General features: G+C 40.3%; 1 long non-coding RNA gene across 1 annotated transcript; it reads left to right on the top strand.

Moving 5' to 3' along the window:
• The first annotated feature begins 3,582 nt into the window (after positions 1 to 3,582).
• On the top strand, positions 3,583 to 16,719 carry LOC129488870 (uncharacterized). The gene is made up of 5 exons (XR_010122327.1): positions 3,583 to 3,680; positions 5,758 to 5,801; positions 7,530 to 7,652; positions 11,396 to 11,548; positions 16,625 to 16,719. It is a non-coding gene; the product is annotated as an uncharacterized lncRNA (long non-coding RNA).
• Positions 16,720 to 16,921: the final 202 nt, after the last annotated feature.

Raw genomic sequence — 16,921 nt, 5'->3', positions numbered from 1 at the left:
GTGATTGATCCTCAAGAATCTTGAGTTATTTTTAAAAGAATATTTCATTTTTATATTTATATTTGGTTGCCATGAATGACACACATGGATTCAAATTTCAGTTCCACCACTATTTGAATGACCTTGGATGTGGTCCTTCATTCTGGAGTGAGTCGTCAGAAGGTGGAATAAGATTGACATCATATGCATGGTTGTGGATGATTAAATGATATGTATGAAAATGCTCAGGATGACATCTGACACAAAGTATGTGCTCTGAAGCTTTAAAAAATCATTTCCAGAAGTTATTTATAGTTACCTACCTTCAATCAAAATAAAATACTAAAGGAATTTAGAGGACATACTTCTTAACAAATATATTAATTTTCATGATTGTCTCTTGATATTTAATTTGGATATTTAAATTGAAACGTTGAATGAACTCAATCACATTTAGAATTGCAGATACAAAAATCACAGAAACAGAAACATAGCAGTGAACTGTTTCAGATTATCAGAAGCCCAAGGCCCTTGAGTGCCATAAAAACTGATATTTTTCTATTTGATTGATTTTTGGCTATATTTATTTATTTACCTAATATTTGTTAAATGCCTATTAAATAACAGGCAATGTGCTAACTGATGAGAATGTAAAACTTCAGAAGAGAAATAAAGATAAAAAGTGTATTTTTTTTTAATCTCAAGAGAGTCACAGAATAGCTGCTAATCAGATGTGAAGACAAATTATTTTCATATAATAATTGTATTTATTTAGCAGTGATGGTAACTTAAGATCAAATTCACTTGGAGACTCTTTTATGGTTTCTCAATCATCTCTAGTGTTTGGAATTATCACGAATCTTCGGTTATGAATCATTTGCTGTAAAGGGGAAAGATGGTACTTGATGGTGGATCTGGTCTACTCAGATGTCACAGGTCTTCCTTCTTGCCTCCGTCTGGGGCCCCTTTATGTTGGCTAGCAGGATTCTGGTATATAAAACGGCAATGCTGAGATCTCGCCACTGCACTCCAGCCTGGGCGACAGAGCAAGACTCCATCTCAAAAAATTAAAAATAAAAAAACTAATAAAAAAAAGGGCAATGCTGTTTTCTAATATATAAATATTTTGATTCCAGGTCTCGTTTCACAAGATGTCTCTGAGAAACAAATGGGACATCTGGCATCAAGTCATCAATACCATGTGAGGCCAGAGTAGCAGATGCAAATGAACTTGTTCCCCATCTTTTATAAGACCCAACTTTTATTAATCCAATCAGAAACATTCATTAATTTTTTTTTTTTTTGAGATGGAGTCTTGCTCTGTCACCCAGGCTGGAGTGCAATGACGTGATCTTGGCTCACTGCAACCTCTGCCTCCTGGGTTCAAGTGATTCTCCTGCCTCAGCCTCCCGTATAGCTGGGACTACAGGAACATGCCACCATTCCTGGCTAGTTTTTTTTGTATTTTTAGTAGAGACCAAGTTTCACCATGTTGGCCAGGCTAGTCTTGAACTCCTGACCTCAGGTGATCCACCTGCCTCGGCCCCCCAAAGTGTTAGGATTACAGGCATGAGCCACCGCTCCTGGCCAATTTTTTAAATTCATTGTTATACTTTGCAATATAGACAGTGCTCTGTATTAAGACTAGAGGAAAAAAAAAATCTTCAGGGCACTGCCAATTCAGAGCTGTCACCTCCAGCATCTTATCTCTTTCTCAGGGTAGCCAATAAAAAGAAATGAGAGGGAACAATAGAAAAGGAAAGGGAAGAGCAACAAGAGAATAACAATTGCAAATCTGGAAGACTCCCTCACACCTACTAAAACATTTGTGTACAATTAGATATCACTATTTTTAGCATTCCTAGCCCAGTCCTCCCTCCCAATTTAATTGGTCTGCATGTGTCAGTGAATTTCTACAGAAACGTGGTTCTGCCACCTTGCAAGACCTACTTTGATGTGTAGTATCTAAATTTCTTCCTTTTCATTGTCCAACTTGTGACCTTTAGGAAAATTCACAATGTTCATTATCCATTTATTTTCAAACCAGTCTTATCTCATTCTTGAAACATTTTTGGGCACTGGAGAAATATAGTCTGGCTAAACTTTCAAAATGATTTTGTTTAATTTTCAGTTGATGACCTGTGCTGAGAAGAACACAGGGCAAGGAGTTAGCAGGGATGTAGGCTGTATCCTAAATGACTCTTGCTGTGTGATCTGAGGAAGTTACCAGACATTTTTAGTTTCCTTGCCCATAGAATGAGTGGATTGAACCCTAGATATCTTTCAGCAATTTATTCAGCAATTACAGACAACATTTTGACCCTGATGTCTCATAAAGTAAGTCATTATTGACCCAGTATAATTTTTGTATCATTTCTTCATTTTATGAGAGCATTTAAGGCTACAGAAATGATTGGCATTCACTCTTCCTTTCCAACTTACCAAATACTGGTGTCTCTAAGTATTTCCTTGAAGAGAGGAGCTGTCTTTTTTCTTTGTGACGTTTTTATACATGAAGTTAGTCTCCTCATCACAGTAAACTGAAGCAATATTAAAATAAGTAGCAGGAAGGCACAAACACATGCGTGTGAGTACACACACACACACACACTCCACTGGAAATTTGGCAGCTATGGAGTTAGGGAGATATGGTGGCGTATTTGGTGGGGGCATTTTTCCTATCTTTTTCTTCTTCAGTATCTTTGGGATCAAAATTTGGCATGTTACTGTGGCATTTCTATTAGGATGTGGTGAATTGGGGAAATGAAATATGAATTGAAAATAGGACTTAGGTAACACAATAATTTACATAGCCTCTTTTGTGCCAGTAAGAGATTGTGTTTAGGTGTAAGTGGGCTCTTGGAAAAGACATCTAGCTTCTTTACATTTCACTATCCCTTTTTTCACTATCATCCTCTCTAGAAGCCCCAAGCATGGAGAGTTTGGAGGCTGCCTTTAACATCAGGTGGCAAGCCACACCCCTGTGCCCTTGCACCCTTGCCGTGAGAGTGCACCATATTTTTCATTTCTTCAACTTGCATTGGCAATCTGTTTCAGCATAATTTACACATTTACACATTTTAGAGAGCAAGGCACAGTCATGCAACTTAATTCCAAAAAACATAAGCACTGAAGGCTGCCTCCGTACATTAGCTTTGCAAAGCATATGAATGCCTTTGCAGAAACCCAATCCAAGGCACACGGCTGTTTGGAATACGTGTCAGGAGGTACCTGCTGCTTGTCATTTTCCAACCAATGTTCTCTGGAGTGTCCTTACTTGGTTGACTTTTCAACGCTGGTTTGGGGTCAGCAACTGGTTTATTAGCAGAGGTACCCTTGTACTTAAACAGAATAGAGCGCAAGTGTCACCTCTCCTCTCTCCAGCCCTGTGACCGCATCCCTTAAGGGTGAACTTACCCCACTGGGACTTCATTTTTATTTCCATAGAAAGAAAGAAAAATAGTTCTTTAATAATCTTGTGGTAAGGAATTAGTGAAAGAGACTTAGCGTAGTATGTCCACAATTGATACCAGTTTTCTTCTCTTCTTTTCACCAGTGGGACATGGTTCTCTGCTTTTTTTTAAAAAAGGGAAAAGGACAAATCATTTGTAGAACAAAGTGTGTCTTGCATCTCTCTGGAGGAAGGCTCCTCTGAAAGGCACTGTTTGTGACCCCCTGTGACAGTTGTCTTGGTATACAAGGTAATTGAGTTTCTCTCCTATTCAATCGGGCTGCTTCCTTAAAAATAGTGATTAAAACAGATTTACTGGAGGGCAGGATGACATTTATATGGACTGGAGGCATTTTCCTGTTCATTTTGTTTGGGGAGTAACCTTTCAGAAAGGGTAGATTTAATTTAGGGAACACTTCATTAAGCAAGAATTGATTACTAGAAGGAATATTCTTACAATAAAAAATGCCATCATCTCCGAAGACTGGCTCAGTTAAAAAAAAAAAAAAAATCTGACAGTTAAGGGAATTGAGGATTTGGGGAGGTAGAGCATGCTTCTTTAAGTTGGTGGATTTTTAATTTCTTTCCTTTTCTTTGTTGGGTTCTTTTTTCTTTTTTGGTTTTGAATAATCAGTGGTGTTAGATTGTCTACTCACTATTGCTGGCAACTTCTAATGAAGAATACATGATTAGGGTCATATAAACAGAGATACTTTTGGTGCTAATTCATATATTGAGTGTATTCAAAGAGTAATTGATCTTTCCTTTTACCCTCAAAATCCACCCCTAGTTATTAGGGCTATTTTGAGATCTTCTAGGGTTTGCTGTAGGTTGAGCCTTAGAATGTCTAGCAGGAAACTCTAATGTCTAGCAGAAAACTTCAAGGAATAGGATTGACTTTATTAACTTGGAAAACACAATAGCCTGGGGGAATGCAGATTTAGACAAACACAGCAATTATTGGCTGAATCTTCCCTTTTTGAACTTTGTACTGTTAGAGCACAAAGGTGCTTTTCAGTGACCTCTGGGTTTTCTATGGTAAGTTCATTTGCATGACAAGGTTCTTCCTATGTCTTTTCATTTTGTTGTTGAGTTTTTCTGCACCTTTTAACGGTCTTCGCTCTGCCTCTCTTGGTCGTTTAGTTGAGTGTTCTCTAGGGCTAAATCTCAAAAAGACTGTCTTAAACCAGGTTTTCAAACAATTTCAGCTTTCCTCCTTGAGATCGGCATGGCTGCCCAAATAACAATGGCACCATCCACCTTCTCCACTGGCATAGTACCAAGCCTGGCAAGATAAGTCATGGATATTCCACTCTCAAAGATGCCCATTCAACCGTGTTTAGAATCTAGTGTGGGCTGCCTGCAATCGTATGCAGTAAACTGATATTGTTGCTGTTTTAGTGAAGTGTTTTCTGGACTAGAAAGACTGCTATAGCAGCATACAAAATGTAATAGGTTTTCGAACAAAATAATCTACTATGTATGATGAAACATTATGGCTTTTTAGCATTTATTGGTCAGAAAACATCCTGTGTATAAGCTTTTATATTTCTTTGTGAATTAAAAAATTTAAAAACTAAATGTATTGCTCTGTGCATCTTTTAACAATTTGTTCCAGGCAATAGTTATCATTTTTTTCATTTTTCAAATTTGCAGAGATTTTAAAAGATCTTGGAGCAGGGGAGATACTGTGAAACAGGCACTTTTATATACTAGTTATGGGGGGAAAATGGTATAATTTGTATGGAAGGCAATTTGCCAATATGCCTTTGGGGACATTAAATATGTTGGTACCCTTTGACCCAGTAATTCTATTTCCAGGAATTCATTCTAAGCAAGTAATCCAACATAGGTAGCTCTTTTCCATAAATTGGTTTATTTAAACATTACCCGAAATTGTAAAGGAAAAAATATTGGAAATTACAAAATGCCCTTAAACAGGTGAATGATTAGGTAACATTTTGTGCATATGTATTAGGTTATGTTAATAAAGAAATTTTAAGCATATAAAGAAAATGCTTATTGATAAAGGTAAAGGCAAAATAGAGAAAGCAAAATTGTGTGAACAGTGTGAACTCAATTCCATAAAATGTATATGCATAGAATATGAAAAGAAATCATAGCAAAATATTTATTATTGGTTATCTCCTGGTCTTAAGGTTATACAACATTTTTCCTTTTCTTCTTACTTTTTTCTGTGTTATAAATATGTAAAATAACTAAAGACATCCTAAGTAGTAAAAATAATTTGACCTAAATTGTGTATGTGTGTGTCTGTGTGCATCAATGAATAAATTTTTTTTTGTTTTTATTTATGTTTTCTTTAGGAAAATATGTCTAGTAAGAAAGATGAAACAAAGAAAGAGTTGGGGTAAGTTCACATTTTTCAAACCAACTTGTGCTTCTAAAATAAAATTCTGCCTCTCCACACACTGGGTTCCTGGAAGCTGACCAAAATCTGCTCAGTAATATTAACTCCACTTAAAAAAAGGAAGAGAACATATTGAAGTGCATTCACTTATGGTCTGGGTGCTTGGAAGAAATCAGTTGGTGAGTACCAAAGTGATGACTGCATGTTTCTATTTGCATTTTGAAAATTGACAGATAATTGAAAGGAATCAGCATATGAAATTTCTCCAAGGAAGCCAGCTGAGAAGCCCGAGGAACCCTGCCTACGGAGGCCTCCTGGTGCCTGAAGTCTGGTTGCAGAATGTTCTAGAACTGTATACCTTTTTAGTTATTGTTGAATAGATTCTCTAGCTGTGTGCTGGGGACTGGGAATAGCCCCATCTGGTTGTCCAGCCAGTGCAATAACAACACCCCGTATTCAAAGCTTCCTTTCCATCATTTTCTTAAATTATGATTTCTGCAAAATCGCTGAGACCCTACACGAGAAATAATCAGAAACAGTAATCCATCTTGGTGCCATTTAAATATCCACAGAGATACTTTGTCAGAGAACAGTCTTGGCAGACATTCTTTTAAAATATATTTGTTAGTTTTTTAATTGGAAATGGCAGCAATGGCTTTACCTTAAGCAAATACTCAATATATATATTTTTAAATAATCATGAAGATCAAATAATATTTTAAAGGTTTCAGACATGCACAAAATATACATGCTGATAGATTTTTTAAAAGTGAAATCCATATAGAAGTGTAAAGAAATAGTGAATACTCCCCAATTAAAAAAAATGCAATAAAGATATTTGTGGAGGGAGGGAGGAAGGTAGTGAGGGAGAGGGGAAAATTGGGTTAGGGAGCAGAAAGAGAGAGAGAATTACAAGAAACGCGAGTAACAAAAGCATGTACTTTTTGTTGTAGCTGTGTACGTTTGAAAATAAAATACCAATGTGAAAACATAAACCTGAATTTACCACTTCACTCTCCCCCTGGGGTAGGGGTATAGGCACAGAGAAGCAAACAGGATTCATCTGAGAACATCGGTTGCATGTCTCTGTGCTTCACTGTTCAAGTCTCCCACAAAATGTATTTATTTAGCAAATGTCACCCAAAACAGCTTGGTAGCAGATGAGGTTTATTTAATGGCAGTAAAACAGGTGAAACATTCCCTACATTTTTCGTCTCTGTTTATGTTTCTATCAAAAAAAAAAAAAGTGAGCTAGTTACAGCTCCTTACACACTCACACAGAACCATGGCATATATTTGAGAAATAACACAAATTTTGCTTAGTAACTGGCTTGGAAAATAGAAATCCCTGTATTTTCTCAAAGCAATTTATGATTTTTCTGCCCAGAGGACAGGATCATCAAATCCAGACTCAACTTCACTTTATTTTTATTTTATTTTATTTTAAATGCTTTCCCTTCAAGATTTGTAGTCTCAATTTGGCATCGGTTTTAAGTTCCTTTAAGTCTTATGTTCTCTTCCTATTTTAGCTTTACTATGCTTTGGAGTGTCCTCTCAGTAAGGAAAAAAATCCACCCGATCTCTTCCCCAGCCCTTTCATCTGTAACCTTTCTACAAGTAAATGCTAATTGAAAAAGAAAGAACACCACTAATCTTGGAATTTAAATGCATTTAACAAAACCAATCTCACTCTAAATTGTTGTTTCGCCATTCCCTTTTCCCTAACAGATGTCGAGAAACTGCAATTCCTATTAAGAACACTTGACTGTTTACTCAGCACGAGAACTTCAGCCCCAGCCTGCATCAATCTAAATGCGTTTCGAGACGTCAGGCCCCCGAAAAGTGCAGACGGTTAGTCGGTTATTTTTAAATGTAATCTTCACATAAAAGAATCACTGCACTTTCCCTTTCACTTTGTCATCCCTTCTCTTTTTTAACGATGGCATCAAGCAGAGGCGTAGAAGGGAATTTTATGACCGTTCCATTTAAGTTGCTTTCGGCATGAGCTAGTGGATTTGTCATGCGGCGAATTAAATTATTAGTTAAGTTCGTAAATTGATTGGGAAAATAATGTGCTGTCCGATATTCTACAGCCTACAGGCTTAACACAGGGGATGGAGTTGTGATTGCTTGATGGTGTGTGCATGTGTGTGGTGCCGCACATAGAGAGGTTGAGGCAAAAGGAGTTATGTTGGGGTCTCGGGCTTGGCAAGGGCTGGTGGGCGGGAACGAGAGGAACCTCGTGTCCACATCTGAATCTTGCAAACCCTTGCGTTCACTTGGCCTGATCCTCAGAGCATCGTATCATATTTGTCATTTGTTTAAAAGCACTTGTTCAGCAGTTGGCATGTAACATACATATATTGCACACGCAAGCTGCGTGATTTTGCCGTGCTGTGTTTGCACCCGGTTTCCGGGGCCCTTGTCATCTTGCCAACACAAAGCTGCACAATTTGGAAAGATGTATTTTCAGAATTCTCAGCATTTTCACATGTTTTCCCTTTCCAGTTCACTGTCCCTCTTACTCAACTTATTAAGAATGGAAGAGAAAAAAAATGCAGATGAGGAAATAGCATCAACTTAAAACTGGAAAAAACATACTCTGTTTGGAATGAAAGGGAAACTTGTGCATGTGTGGGACCCCTGATGATATGCCAGGCATATCGAGTATGCTGTAGGATCACCTGGAGTCTGCACAGCATCTGAGTGTCATGACTCTTGCTTGCTCCATTTTAGAGATGAGAAAACTGAGGATCTACAAGGTTGGTTTGACTTCAAAGCTAATCTGTTAAAGATGCCAGGTCAGCACTGAAGCTTATGCTTCATTAACCAAACCACACAGACTTTCCTTTCTCATTCCTTTTTAAAAATCTTTTTAAAGAGATATTTGAACCAGCTGGGAGCAGTGGCTCATGCCTGTAATTCCAGCACTTTGGGAGGCCAAGGCAGGTGGATCATTTGAATTCAGGAAGCAAACATGGTGAAACCCCTTCTCTATTAAAAATATAAAAAATTGCCAGGAGTGGTGGCGCGTGCCTGTAATCCCAGCTACTCAGGAGGCTGAGGCAGGAGATTCGCTTGAGCCTGGGAAGCTGAGGTTGTGGTGAGCCAAGATCACGTCACTACAGTCCAGTCTGGGTGAGAGAGTGAGAGAGTGAGACCATGTCTCAGAAAAAAAAAAAGATACTTGAACACATACATTAAGTCTTTTACCATGTGGTAAGCTTCTGAAGGATGGACGCTTGTTCTGATTTAACTGTATCTAGTCCCCAGCACTTGTTCCCTCTTGCTAGTCATATATTTGTTGTCAAATGATATATTACAGAATTGCTAAGTGCATTCATTGTTAGAGTTGCAGTCACACCAACCTTCTCTGTGATTTTCAAGCAGACGCTAATTTTGTTGGCCTGTAATATACAAAAGAAATATGGGGGGAGCGTTTGGGACCTGGCCTCCAAGACCATTCATTGGTGTGTCTGGTTCAGACTGAGAACCATCTTCTCTCACGTGTTCTAATTGATTTTCATGCCATCGAGTTTGGCTATGTGCCTGAGCTGGGTGAGAACAGGCCTGAATTTGGAGGTCGGAAGTCCAGGCCAGCTGGTGGTTCTGGGGTCTAGAATCCAGGGCCCTAGGTCTGCACTTCACTCTCAAGCAGCTTCAGGAGGATTATCTTGTCTGAGAGTCCGTGTCCTCCTCATGATGGCAAAAAGTAACAGTCCCTCGGTCCACCTCCATCTCTCAAGGATACTGCAAAGTACAGTGGCTTGTCTGTTAAATGTACAGTAAGTTCCAGTTCCATTTAGTAGAAATGATAAATTTTGGAATTCAAACAAGGTGCAGTGCCTCAAACTAGCACCACCGGCTTTTTCCCTTTTGCTCCTGCCTCGGGCTTATTGTCTGCCTGTCCCTCTGCTGGGTTCCCTGCCTCCCTTCTCTTTCTTCCTGCTTGCTGCTCAGTCCTCAGTTCCTATCCTCCAGCCCCTGCATCTTCCATCTTCCTTTCTTAACTCTCTTTCCACTTGCCCTAGGCCTCCATTCCCCCTCCCTTATTTGCAAATCCCGTTCTCAGGCTTTGCGCCTTCTTGGTAAGGTGGAGCAATGGACATGGCATTCCTGAGAGGCACAGGAGGAAGCACTTTCTGTTGTCTTGAGGGAGGATGGACTCCCAGGAATCACAGCTCATGCCAGGGGTGTTTCGATGAGGCCGAACTGGCTTGGAACAGAATGCTAGTTAAGTTTTATGTACTCAAAATGCTTAGACACTTAGAATCCTTCTGCCCTGGCTGAAAGCCTTGGCCCTAAATATCTCTGGAGAGTCAGAAGGAGGAATCCAAGCTTTGGTGGTCTCTCTGGCACAGCATTTGCATATGCTAAGTGTATCAGGCTTGTTTTCTGCTTGTAATCTTCAAGTTTCCGGAGACTAGATCACAACAGGAGGAGGTGAATGTGGCAAGGGAGAGGAAGGGAGACGTTAAGATTTAAAATCTTAAAATAGTTTAGACCAATTCCTTCCTTTTATGTAGGAAGAAATCAATCTCAGAGAGTTCAAGAGACTTTCACAGACTCACAGAGCAAAAAAGAGGAGAAAAATCCAAGCCTATGTTTCTTGACGTTTGTTTGTTTGTGTTCTCCATTCTATACTGATAGAAATGGAAAGGGAAAGAAGAAGAAATTAAATTAGGAGATGAGACAGAAGAAGAGAAATCAGAGGATCTAGTCCAATTGTTCTTTCCAAGCAATCCATTGGCCAAATCCCACATGCTGGATTTAGAATTAAAGGACCAAGTAATGAGCCATATGAAATTGAACAAGCCATTTGAATTCTCCCACTTCCGTGTCCCTTATCCACTCAGCAACACATTAGAGCATTCCTTCCATTCTTCTTTAAAAGATCCAGATTGAAATTTGATATTGTTTGGATTTGTGCCCCCACAAAATCGGGTGTTGAATTGTAATCCCCAGTGTTGGAGGAGGGGCCTGGTGGGAGGGGCTTGGATCATGGGGGTGGACTTCCCCCTTGCTGTTGTGATAGTGAGTGAGTTCTCAGGAGATCTGGTTGTTTAAAAATGTGTAGCACCTTCCCCTTCTCTCTCTTTCTCCTACTTCAGCCATGTAAAATATGCCTGCTTCTCCTTCACCTTCCACCATGATTATAAGTTTCCTGAGGCTTCCCCAGCCATACTTCCTGTACAGCCTGGGGAACCATGAGCCAATTAAACCTCTTTTCTTTATAAATTACCCAGTCTCAGGTATTTCTTTATAGCAGTAAAAGAATAGCCTAACACAAAATTCAACTAGCACTGAATTTACCTACCTTATCCCCTACAATGTATAAGCCAGGAATAATTCAATACTTCCAAGCAGTTTTTGAGTAATCTTCACTGTCTCATTTTACAGATAGTGAGACTGAACTTGAAGCTTCCTACATGGGTACCTTTTTTTTTTTTCATTTAGGGGAAGAAAACTGAGTTTGGTGGAAAGAACACAAAGTTTAGAATCAGGTGCATTTTTGTTTATTTTTTTTAAACCACTTTCTATGTTTCTCAGCAATATGTAATGACTCTAAACTTCAACTTTCTCAACTGTCAAAGGAAATAAGGAAGCTGACCCTGAAGAAATAATGGAGGCCAAGTGGGAGTGTGTACACAGAGGCCCTCGCTAGAGGATTTGACTCTCCAGGAGGTGAAAGTGAGAAAAAGACACACATCACCTGCTGTACTTCAGTTTGGAGCTTGGTTCTTAAGGTGGGTTAACAGAGTAGATAAAGAAAGATTAAACAATCTTCCTACATATGTAATTTCATTCTGTTCATTCAGAGAATTAAACTGAGCCCCCACTAGGATTGAGTCATGCTTCCTGGTTTTGAAACTGTCAGAATGCTTGAGAAAACAACAACAAACCACTATTACTGGTGGGTGAAGAAACAAGAAAGTTTTTAATGAGGCAAAAACAATGGCTGCTAGAGCAAGCTCTGGTCCCACAGAGCACTAATGGTTCCCACGCATTCCCGGGCTCCTCCTGTGCAGTGGTCCCCCTGGGCCTCATGTGTAAAAGCAAAAAGGAAAGAAATAGAACCATGAAATGCATAGTGTATCTATGTAAGCATCTTATCCGTAGCCTCAGAAAAAAAATGAGAAGAATGAATAGGAGGTCGGTTAATTGTAGTAACTTCAAGTCTATGTTCTTAGATAAGGATCCAGGTGGTCCCTGCGTAGAAGATAATAAAGAAATGCATGGTCTACCGTTGTATAGGCTTTTGGGAGGATTTGGGAAGTGTGAGAATTACAGGCTCTGCTGCAACCTTGCCAGGCATCTACAAGGTTGCCCAAGAACCCTTGTGCAAAAACTCAACCAGACGTTCCAAAGCCCCTGCAAATACTTCACTGGCATTCAGCTTTGTTAAAAACAAAACAATACAAAAAAAATAGTTCAAGTTTGCTATTACAGCCTTCTTGCCTCCCTTCCCTCACACAAAATAGCCCTGAGCCCAGCCCCATTGTGGTGGGAGCCTGCCCACCTCTCACTTTGCACTTCTCTGTCCTGTGTATCCACCTGGCTTGCGTTTCCCATTTCCGTGTCCGATCCATCCTTCACATTGTGAATGCATCTTTCACTGGGAGCCTCTTGACTCCTTTAGCCCTAGGCTGCCTCCCCGCTGTCTGGGATCCACAGGGCCTCCTCTGCTGCACTGACTTCTTCTTCTTCTAAATTGCAGTTCTTTCTTCCCCGGGACAGTCTCCCCCGGACCAACCCTGGGTTGGTTCTGATGACACTAGCACACTTCCGCAAGTCTCAGTTCTGCGTGTGCCAAGCAGAGTGTCGGGTACATTCATGAGTGTTCACGCACACATGAGTGGACATACAGGAGCCGCTGCTCTGGAGTGTCTACCAGAGGGGCATTCACTGCAGCTCTGTGCCTTTGAGGCTGGGCTCTGTGCTAGGTTTTCTGCTTTGTGCTTTTGAAACCACGTGGCTTAGGCTGGAATTCTGGCTCGGCCACTTCCTAGATGTGACCTTGGGTGAATTCCTTAAATTCTTGGTACCCACCTGTTTCCTCATCTGTCAAGTGGAGAGATTCCTCACCAAATGAAGAGACTAATGCTACATACCTCCCTGGGTGTTGTGAGGGTTAAATGAGTTGACACGTATAAAACACAGAACCAGGCCCAGGCATTGTTAGTGTTCATTACAGGTCAGCACTTTGGATGTAGAGGACATGGGCAGAGAGGCTTGGAGAGATTCATCACTCCAATCACTGCCCATGCAGGTCCAGGAACTCACTTTCAGAGAGGCCCAGAGCCTGTGTCAAGCCAATTTGGTGACAGGCTAAGACAAGACTCTGACTCTTTGTGGACAGTGGACATTATTATGAGTGTGTGTGTGTGTGTGTGCAAGAGAGAGAGAGAGAGAGAGACATACAGAGAGGTGGGAGGATGGAGGGTTAGGGAGAGAAGACAACGCCAGCCTGTTTCCAAATCTGAGCAGATTTCTAATTAGGATAACATTCAGCCATGCTTACAAGAAAATATAAGAAAGGAGGAACTCATCTCTGGGGCTGCTTAGAAGTACGCGGTGGCAGAAGGTAATCAAGCTTCCTTGAACCTCTGCAACTGCTCGGCTCAGAATCTGGCACGAGCTATCTTTGTTTCCCTATCTTTTCCTGAAGCCTTTAGCAATTGCTAACAATCCTATTTACCCTGTGTACCAGACAAACACTGTTACCGTCGCCATCTCACTATTTTTATCTAATATTGAAATTTCTCTTCCTAAGAGCAGCCCTGAATATATTATGATATCTGCTGAATAAATGATGTGCGTAATATACTGTGCAGAGATGGTATTTATGAAACCCAGGTCTAGCTAAAAAGAAGGAATCATTCAGTTCTCATTTGAAAGGAAATTCAGTTGGATAAATTTTCAAGAAAGCAAAGTCATGTATTTTTTTTAAACATCCATACAAACTTTTGGTTTCAAGGCCAATTTCTTCCCATCCCTCCATGAGAGAGATTGCCCTGCCATTTTTAACATATATATTTTTTTTCCTACAGAAATCGAGGTTGTCTCCCTGTTCCTATGTGAGGCATGTCCCATTAGTACCATCGTCATCTTAGTAGAATAAATATAATGATATCTCAAACACATTTAACAGTGTCTGAGACATTACAAATCACTCTCTCTAAATGTCTCAGAGTTGAAGGGGCCTTAAAGCCCTCCCATTTTGCAAGGGAGGAGGCTCTACAACAATAGGCAGTGCTAGGAAGTGGATCGCTGATTTCTCAATGGCCCTTCCAGCTCTATGAAGTGTTTTAATATTCACCACACAATTTTCTTTCACCTCTTATACTTGGTGTGGAGTAGCCACAGTGATGGTAGCAGTTATGATATTAATAAAACTATTCTTTGCTTATTACAACAGTTTATAAAGTACCACTCTCTAGTGATACACTGGGGGACCGAGGCCAGAAGAAAAAAAGTGGGTAATTTGTGCAAGTTCCCATGAGGAATGAATGAGGAAACCTGGTTCAGCTCAGGACTTGTGCTCCTGACGGCAAGTCCACCGTCTGTCTTTGTGAGTGTGTGCTGCTGCTGCTGCTGTATTTGTCTTTCCCTTGGGGCTTTGACCCTCATGATTCTGACTTGGGAAGCCAAAATCTGGTCCGCTTTGTTTACACAAAATTGAAAGTCAGAAAGTCAAGTGCATGGTTAAAGAAGTGCTAATCCGGCCTGGTGCAGTGGCTCATGCCTGCAATCTCTGCACTTTGTGAGACTGAGGTGGGTGGATCACTTGAGGTCTGGCCAACATGGTGAAACCCCATCTGTACTAAAAATAGAAAAATTAGCCGGGCATGGTGGCATGGGCTTGTAATCCTCCCAGCTACTTCGGAGGCTGGGGTGGGAGAATCGCTTGAATCCAGGAGGTGGAGGTTGCATTGAGCCTAGATCATGCCACTGCGCTACAGCCTGGATGACAGACTGAGACTTTGTCTCAAAAAAAAAAAAAAAAAAAAAAAAGAAAAGAAAAGAAAGAAAGAAAAGAAGTGCTAATCCTCCTTTCTGAGTTTCCTCATCCTGGGATTTTACCTCTACATTCATTCAATTTACCCTTAAAGACAAGAAAAAAAAGAAGGCTTGAAACCATAACAACAACACTGCAAAACTTTCAGGAATTTTCTAAATAAACATCTTTCTTTTTCAAATGGGGAAAATGATTTTGCAGGTGAAACTCAGAAAGATGAAGCAGCTTTCCAGAACCACAAAGCGAACCGAGGGCAGCATGAAGACGAAGACTCAGGTCTCTCTATTCTTCTCAAAGTGATCTTTCCATTGTGTCCCAAGGCTGCTGCTTGGCAATCTTCAGACCATTAGGACAAAGTAACTCACCAATCAGGGGTTTACTGCCTTACCTGCCAGATCTGTTAGCCTCCCCAGACCTCAATCCTACCCCCCATAAGATGGATCACAGAAGGTTAGCAAAATGGCTTAAAGAGTCTTTCTTTTTTTAGCATCTCAGGGCCCCGATGACAAAAACATGCTCAGAGCTGCATTCCCCAAAGCAAGAGTCCTTTGGGCAGGCACAGGGGCTGGGTGCAAAGGAAGGTCAAAGAAGTTTGGAAAAATTGTGTTTTCAATCGTTTCTTTGCAGCAGATTTAGAAGGATCATGTGCACTGTGTGAATACCCTGGAGGGACAAGCTATGAAATATTTCCCAACTTATTTGTGTAGAGACTTTTTTTTTGCAAAGAATATCTTGCAGTACTAACGATCTGTGGATAATACTTCAAGTAAGGATGCTTTAGACCACTGGTCAACAAATTATGGTCCACAGATCAAATATGTCTTGCAAATAAAGTTTTATTGCTGCACAGACACACTTGGAATGCAAAGACTAAGTGGCCCACAGAGTCAACATTTACTATCTGGTTCTTTAGAAAAGAAGTGTGTATCCCCTTTAGAGAACAGTACAATGGGCTCTTTTTACTTTTTATTGTAACTTAGAGCCTCAGCATTAGTTACTATAAATGTTGGAGACAGAATATTTTCCCTCCTTCCTAACAGTACAATGGAGTCTATCCACTGAGATGGTTGTTATGGACACATGCTTAGAGTTTTCACTTACAGTCCATCTAAGCATGCATTCACAGATGATATGGTTTGGCTATGTCCCCATCCAAATCTCATCCTGAATTGTAGCCCCCACAATTCCCATGTTTCATGGGAGAGACCCAGTGGGAGGTAATTGAATCATGGGGATGGGTCCTTCCCATGCTGTTCTTGTGATATTGAATTAGTCTTACAAGATCTGACAGTTTCATAAAGGAGAGTTCCCCTACACACTCTCTTTCTCTTTGGCTGCTGCCATCCATGTAAGATGTGACTTGCTCCTCCTTGCTTTCCACCATGATTGTGAGGCCTCCGCAGCCATGTGGAAGTGTGAGTCCATTAAACCTCTTTTATTCATAAACTAGTCTCAGGTATGTCTTTATTAGCGGTGTGAGAACAGACTAATACAACAGATAAGTTAACTAAGACTTGCTTGTAAATGTGACAACCTTGAGATGATATAGATGGCCCAATTCCTGGGCTGGGGTGGTTACATCCACTGCATAATGGCCCTGTCCACTTTGTGCTAAGTGGGAGAAACTAGGATGGAAAGGCCAGTTCTCTATTGGAAACTGCATCCAGATTGGAGGCCCATTCTAAGTTTCCCAGTGAAGAGGAATTGCAATTGAGTTTCTGCCTGTGTCATTCCAGGGCATGCTAACATTTGCTATAGGTTTACATTTAACCTTAAATTTGTATTTTTTTTTCTTTTGTTGCAGATTGGTTTTCAGTGAACTGAATACTAAAAAGATATTATAGAGAGAAACAACCCGCCTAGCTGATTGTTTCTTCCCAAAATGGATGTGATGATGAGCGAATGCTTTCATTTACATAAACAATCAGTTGAAAGGCCCTCACCGAATGTGAGCATTCATATTTGATGACATCCTGATTATAACCATAAATAACAATATTTTCATTGTTGGGTAATAAACATCATTACCCAGTGTGTTTTAGGTGAGTGGGCACTTAACGGGGTAAGAAGGAGATGATCAGGAAGATTAAGGTGAGAGCTC

The sequence above is a fragment of the Symphalangus syndactylus genome, chromosome 8, assembly GCF_028878055.3.
Source record: "Symphalangus syndactylus isolate Jambi chromosome 8, NHGRI_mSymSyn1-v2.1_pri, whole genome shotgun sequence".
NCBI lineage: Eukaryota > Metazoa > Chordata > Mammalia > Primates > Hylobatidae > Symphalangus > Symphalangus syndactylus.
This window is presented reverse-complemented; position numbering and strand designations above follow the sequence as displayed.